This window comes from Dinoponera quadriceps, unplaced genomic scaffold (assembly GCF_001313825.1).
Source record: "Dinoponera quadriceps isolate SergipeBrazil2010 unplaced genomic scaffold, ASM131382v1 scaffold1673, whole genome shotgun sequence".
Taxonomy (NCBI): domain Eukaryota; kingdom Metazoa; phylum Arthropoda; class Insecta; order Hymenoptera; family Formicidae; genus Dinoponera; species Dinoponera quadriceps.
In genome coordinates, this window is record NW_014555728.1 from 6377 (window position 1) to 13173 (window position 6797).

At 39.7% G+C, this 6797-nt stretch overlaps 1 pseudogene; it reads left to right on the forward strand.

The window, feature by feature from the left end:
* The first annotated feature begins 1079 nt into the window (after nucleotides 1–1079).
* On the forward strand, nucleotides 1080–4035 carry LOC106745263 (annotated as a pseudogene).
* Nucleotides 4036–6797: the final 2762 nt, after the last annotated feature.

Sequence of the window (6797 nt, forward strand, 5' to 3'; positions counted from 1 at the left end):
GTGGTGCGGTCGGACAGACGTGTTTCGGTACGCGGCGCGTTGTGTCTTCGGTATCGCGTGTTATGATCGGACGAGGCGCGGGGAGCAAGCGCGGTGTTTACGAGTCGCACGGTTAAACCACGATCGCCTTTAAATGCTCCGCGATGCGTTTTCCGATGCCTTTTAATTGCCACAGAGAGTGCAATCGGTAGCCACGCGCAGGTGACACGGAACAGCAGAGACACTCTACGGGCCTAGAGGCCCCAGGGGTCGGCACGGTGCGGCACTCAGGAGATCTTACTCCCACAATGTCGCAAATATCCCCTGGAGACTGCTACATCGGTAGCATGCGGAGGTTCGTGTCGCGAACAAACAAACGGTCGGTTTCGGTCTTGGTCGTGTCGGCTTTGCAAGGAGAGTCGGGGCCGAGAACACACGGCGGAGACGGCGAAGGCGCCACCCCCTTTCCCGTCAACTTTCTCGCTTGCGACTCGCGCCTCCCCCCGGATCTTACGTATTACGGTTCGCTCGCTTGGTTGCCCGCATGCAACCCGGTTTCGGTATCGCGAGGGACCCGGTGTCCCTTTCCGTATGGTGGCGTGTCGGGCCGAGATCGTGTGGCGGTGACGCGACCGAGAATACTCGGTAGAGACGGCGAAGGCGCCACCCCGGACTTGTCGTGCCGCAGTTCCTTCAGTCGCAGGCCGGCGGGGAACCGGGAACTTCCGGTGGAGACGGGGTCGTCCAAGGCAAGGATAGCGAGTGCGGCTGCGAACGCGCAGCTGAGACGGCGAACACACCACCCCGGTTCCTCGGCAACGTAGAGGACGGGATCCGGAGTAGCCTGCGAACGTGTCGCTCTGGCTGACTCCGGTGGAATCAGGTCCTGAGGCCTCCGCCGGCCTGAATATATATCCGACGGAGGCTCTCGGTTTGTGTTTGTTGACACGCACACGATCACGCTCTCGGCGGAAGCGCATCACGTGCGTGTCGTATCGATCAGGATGGCGCAAAGTGCCGATGAACGACCCGACGGATGGTCGGTCGGGCCGCGGGGAGGGTGACGGTGCTAGTGCGCCGTCACAACTTCTTCCATTGCTATGAAGAATAGCAGCAACGCTAGAATTGCTATATTCGATCACAAGGAGCTTATTTTGAAGAAGATTAACTGTAATTAAATGTATTATTAACAAAAGTTTTTTTTCTATGATTCTCTTTATTTTTGGGACACCTCATATCAAGAATTTCGTCTCGAATATTGCCTAAAATATCGAATTGTTTCAAATGGTTTTCAGAATTTGTTGGTGAGCATCGACGAGTTTGTGAAAATCTCAAAAGATTGGGAAAGAATAATTCTGCAAAAGTATGCAGACCGTTACGCAACGTTCATTTCAATTGTTGCAATATCTTTCGTCGTGGCAGGACTTACCGTCACTTTCGCTCCTTTATTTCTGCCATTGGAATTTCCTGTGGAAGTATGGTATCCATTTTCGACAAAACCATTATTACGAAAGTTTATTGTCTACGTAATGGAAATATTTGTAATTGCTCATACTGTCTTCTGTCTTGGTGTGGATGTTATGATCGCTGTTTTCCTGTTCTATGCGACAGCCAGATTGGAGATGTTGGCTCTTGAGATGCAACAAGCGATTAATGAAACTCATGTGATATCATGTATCAAGAAACATCAGGAAATAACGAGGTAAGTGACAAAAATAAAATATCTTCCATATTCTTTCTACGATTATCATAAATCGAATTTAACAAATTCTCAAATGGACGTACTTTTCCCTATAATTTTTATATTTAATAACTATCGATAATTATGCAGATTCAATTAATATGAACCTAAAAAATTTATTTTTTCTTCTTCTATAATTATGATAAATGATTAAAAAATATGATTAAAAGGTATGATTTAAAAAATTAGTTTTTTTAACATTAACTACTCAGATAAACATACATATTTTTCTAAAAAAATTGTTTATAGTCGGATATTGTATTAAATAAATTCGTCAAAAAGACACAAGAAAAAGTACAATAATACAATATTTACTTTTATAAAATTAAAATACATGGTCTGTCCCAAAAGTTTCAAAACTTTCATTAAAACTCACTTTATAAGGTAATAATTATAAATTTTTATTTATGATCATTCAAAATCTTGAAAAAATACAATCTTTACAATAGTTTATAGCTTTAGAAACTCCACTGAATGTTTTCCTTTTAGACGAACAAAATAATCTCGGTCAAAGCCTTCAAGAAGTCTAAAATAGTGGCGAACTTCTTTCCTTTCAGCAATACTTTTAGTTTCGGTAACAAAAAATAGTCACACAGTGGCAAATTTGAATATGGTGAATTATTAAGAAGTAGGACAGATTTGGAAGCGAGAAATTTCCGCACCGCGTAAAAAATGGAAAACAAATCGCACTCAGAATTTTCGCAGCTTCTAATCTTTGATCAAAATTTGATACACTTGTAACTTACTACTAACCAGTAATATCCTCGATATGTTTTACAGATATACGATCCTGTTTAAGGAGGAAACCTCCTTTATTGGGTCAAAAAAATCGATATTTTGGAAATAGTCTTAATCGATTGTTAACACATTGACAGCCGGCGACCTAAGAGACATTTAATGCCTGAGCGCCGGCCTTATTCGCTTGTTTCTGATCACTGAATAGCAAAAAAAAATATTTAAAACATTATATATTTTGGTAAAATAGTACATTTTATTCGTCACAAAAAATTTAACGGTAATTAAAAATATAAACAAAATTGAAATTTTTAATTTATAATTATAAAAAAAATACAGTTTCTTATTTCATGGTAGATTATTACATATATATAACGTAAACAGAAAAAAAAAGTTTCAATATTTAAGACAAGTGTGGTATTTCTCGAAACATTATCCAAAATGTAAAGGTACTAAGAATTCAGCACACATAAAGTTACTCTCACTTCTTTTTACTGTCGCAGCTACTCAAACGACAGACTCAGAAATCCGCGCTTTCGCGGGGCTGGCGCTCAATCGACAGACTCAGAAACCCGCGTTTTCGCGGAGCCCGCTGTGAATGTGTTAAACTATTCGAGAATATTCCCTGAAAATTTCAAGTCGATATCTGCAGTATTTACGAAGTTACGAAGTTAAAGCGGACGGGTCGGGTGACGAGTTCAGACGGGCTTAGCGACCCTCGGGCGGTCGCGTTTATACCTGCGTTCTCGGAACGTGTTTATACCTGCGTTCGAAAAGTCCGTTGGTAGAAATTTTATCTGTCTTCCCTTTCAAACTTGTTTTGACCTACGATCAGTTCACTTTCGTCTCTTGTCGAGTAAATACGTTGCTGAATGCAGCATGACTTCGTATCCGAAAGCGACACACGGACAGTCCAGACGTTCAACGAGGCCTCGAAAAAGGGAATCTCGTTGGAGTAAAGATGAAAAAAAAGAAGCCAAAGAAAAGGAAATTAGTAATATGAGTGCTTCGAGTACAAAACTAAGCAGTGCTAATGTTTTTGACATAGAAGTGAATAGGGCTCCGGCTGGAGCTGATAACTGGTGTAAGTGGCGCAAGGCTGAGGCAGCAGGTTGTGCAGCGTCATTTAAACATCCCCCTCCTCTTCACCCAAATGTTGAGCAACATTTGCAACCGATCATCGACGATCTTTCGAATGACAGTCTGTTTTGGAAAGGTGTTTAGGCGGTTACACACAGAATGCAAATAAAAGTTTCAATTCTACCGTTTGGCGTTTATCGCCTAAACACATTCACAGTGGAGCAAAAATCGTCTGCATTGCTGCGTATATTGCTGCATCGATATTTAACGAAGGCTACAATGCAGTGTTAATGATAATGAACAAATTGGATATCGAAATTGGGATCCAGGCACACAATTTTGCCATAACGAAGGACGAGAAGCGAATAAACAGACAGAACCGCCGAAGCTATAGCAGCTCAAAAGAGGCAAGAACGGCTCGTAGGATGGAGATGATGGCTCAAAACGAGTTCTACGAGGAAGCGGAAGGGCTACTTTATGCAGCTGGAATCGCTGATTAGCGTGAGACTGCCGTAAGTTGTGAATATATAGTATTTTTATGTATCTAAAACTTTAAACGCGTTTTTCTCGAAACACGTTTTTTCGATTTTGTGTACACGATTAACCTTTTAGGAACGACGCGCCACTATAGTGGCTTTTGCGGATATCATCTTTCAGGACGACGTGCCACTATAGTGGCTTTCGTGTATGTCATCTCTCTGAACGAGACACCACTATAGTGGCTTTCGCGGATGTCATCTTTGAACGACGCGCCACTGTAGTGGCTCACTCTAGTGGCTCACTCGCTCACCATTTGAATTGAATAATTGTCTTCATATGTATTGTTTCACACTTTTTTTTGTCTTTACATCAATTTACAACAGTATTAACAATAGACAGACAGAATATGCAGTCTTTGTTTTTAATACGGCAGTGTCAGGTATAAATTGTTGCTTTTTCCTTAAATAAATATACCATTTGCTTTTTCTAACATGTCCATATACATTGTTAGAGTCTCTAACCCCAAAATGCCACATGAAAATAGAAAACGAAGGGCAATTTTTGACAATTCAGGAACCGACTCGGAAATCGAAAATGAAATCAATAGAAACATGCAGGGTAGGAAGAAAAAAAAATTGAGAATACTCAGTTCATCCGAGTCAGAAGATTCTGATGTACGCGAAAAGGAAAGCTTTGAAAGAATAATCTAGTCATCTGCAAATTTGGAGCCGCAGGTGCATAAATTTGATTCCCGAAATTCTGGGATGGCAATTCGGCTCAATCGATCTGCAACTTCGATCGAATACTTCCAAATATTCTTCTCGGAAGATTTGGTTTCATTTATTGTTCAAAAAACAAATGAGTATTGAAGATTCAAGATGAACACTACCAGGCGCTCGTTCACAAAAGCTCACGAAGGGGAAACAACATTGAACAGAATATACAATTTCTTTGTTATTCGTTTACTAATGGCGAGAGTAAAAAAATACATTACACAGAGTATTGGACGAAATATGAACAATAACGTTAGCTGCAGTAAATATACAGTTGACCAACCGTTTAGACTGACCGAAAAACATTTTCCATTCTACTGCAAATCTAAAAATTCTAAAAAAGCGTTACGAAATTGTATAGTGTGTTTGAAAAACGATACAAAGCGAAGATCTCGTTATGAATGTGAAAATTGTGACGTAGGTTTATGTGTTGTACCATGTTTCAAAATATATCATACTTAATTATATTATTAATTATTAAAATGAATTGTTAAAGTTAAAGTATGTGTAATATATTTAAAAAAAAATTATGATTTAATCATCAAATACTTCATTTAAATGTACTCGTGCACAGAACGGCATTGCCCGTCACACTTTGCAGTGTTGTATCGTTTATACATCGTTCACGTCAGACTCTGCCGTCCAGGGAAATAGCCACACGCAGAATTCAGCCGTACCTAAAAGGTTAAGAGAAATCTTCTGTACCGATTTGGCTTTATGACATTTCATTTTAAAGATAATTAAATTCTCTTCGATGTGGCATTAATTGTTTTTTGAAAAAAATTTTTTCATATTTTTTTCGTATTTTAAAGTCGATTTTTTTAACGAAAAACACACTTTCTTTAAACTGTGTAAAAACATGCAATTTCGACTTTTTTTTTTTTAAATCGAAATGTCACATAGAAGCTATCATAAATATTACAAAAAATTTTGGTTCTTTTGTTTCAGATCAAAATTAAGGACGCTACAGTGTACACAGTGGAGATGTTTCATAAGCGAAGCGATATTAATATGGTGTCCGTTTTTATAGTAAACATCTTTTTTTTTTTTTAATTCCTGTGTACTCTTCGATTGTGTATTAAATTGTCATAAAGATTTCAAAACGTGTCAAGTTATTATACCCGAGAAAAAAATTCGTAAAAATCATGTATTTTTCGAGCGTGTAAAGGAGGTTTCCCCCTTAACCCTTTCGCGGCGAAGTGCTCTGGAAAGAGTTGCGCTCTAAGCAGCCGATGCCAGATCGACCGCGCGGACCAAATACGCGAGTCGTTCCGAACGCAGTGTGTATATAATATTTGACTATGTAAAAAAAACCTTTGCACAAGAAGCGTATGCTGCTAGCACGTCAAAAACAACTTAATGGACATTAATGGCAGTTGTTGATAACAAACGAACAGCGCCTTCGTACGAAAAGAGCGGCTCCGGATGGGCGCCATCTGGCGCTGTTCGTTCACCGCGGGTAAATTTGCCTGAGCGCCGAACGGCGCTGTTCGCTGAGAATGAGCATCTATAGCTGAGCGCCTAAAGGCGCTGTTCGCCGCGAAAGGGTTAAGCAGATCAAGAATTTTTTCTAAGGTTTCGACCATTCAACTGGTCGATGGCCACTTGCTGCGCTTATCATCTTTGAGGGATTCTCTATTCTGAAACTTCACAAATCACCCATAAACTGTTATACGGAATAGTGCTTTATTCCCTTATCGTAACATTGCTTCTATTTCTGTGAACGCTTCATCCAATTTCAAACAAAATTTGATACTTACTTTTTGCTCTATCGTAATTACTCGACAAGTATCACACAAGTTGTCGGTTATATATTTGTAGTAAACAACCAGTAGAAAAATCTCAGTTCAACTTACAGAATTTGTGAATAAAATTTAAACAAGGATAGTGCAACTTTATTTATAAAGATGGAGCTACTAATACCGTCCGTACAAAAAAGTTAGGAAACTTTTAGGACAGACCGTGTATACTTTGAACTCAAGTAACATTTACTCTTACGATTTCGAATA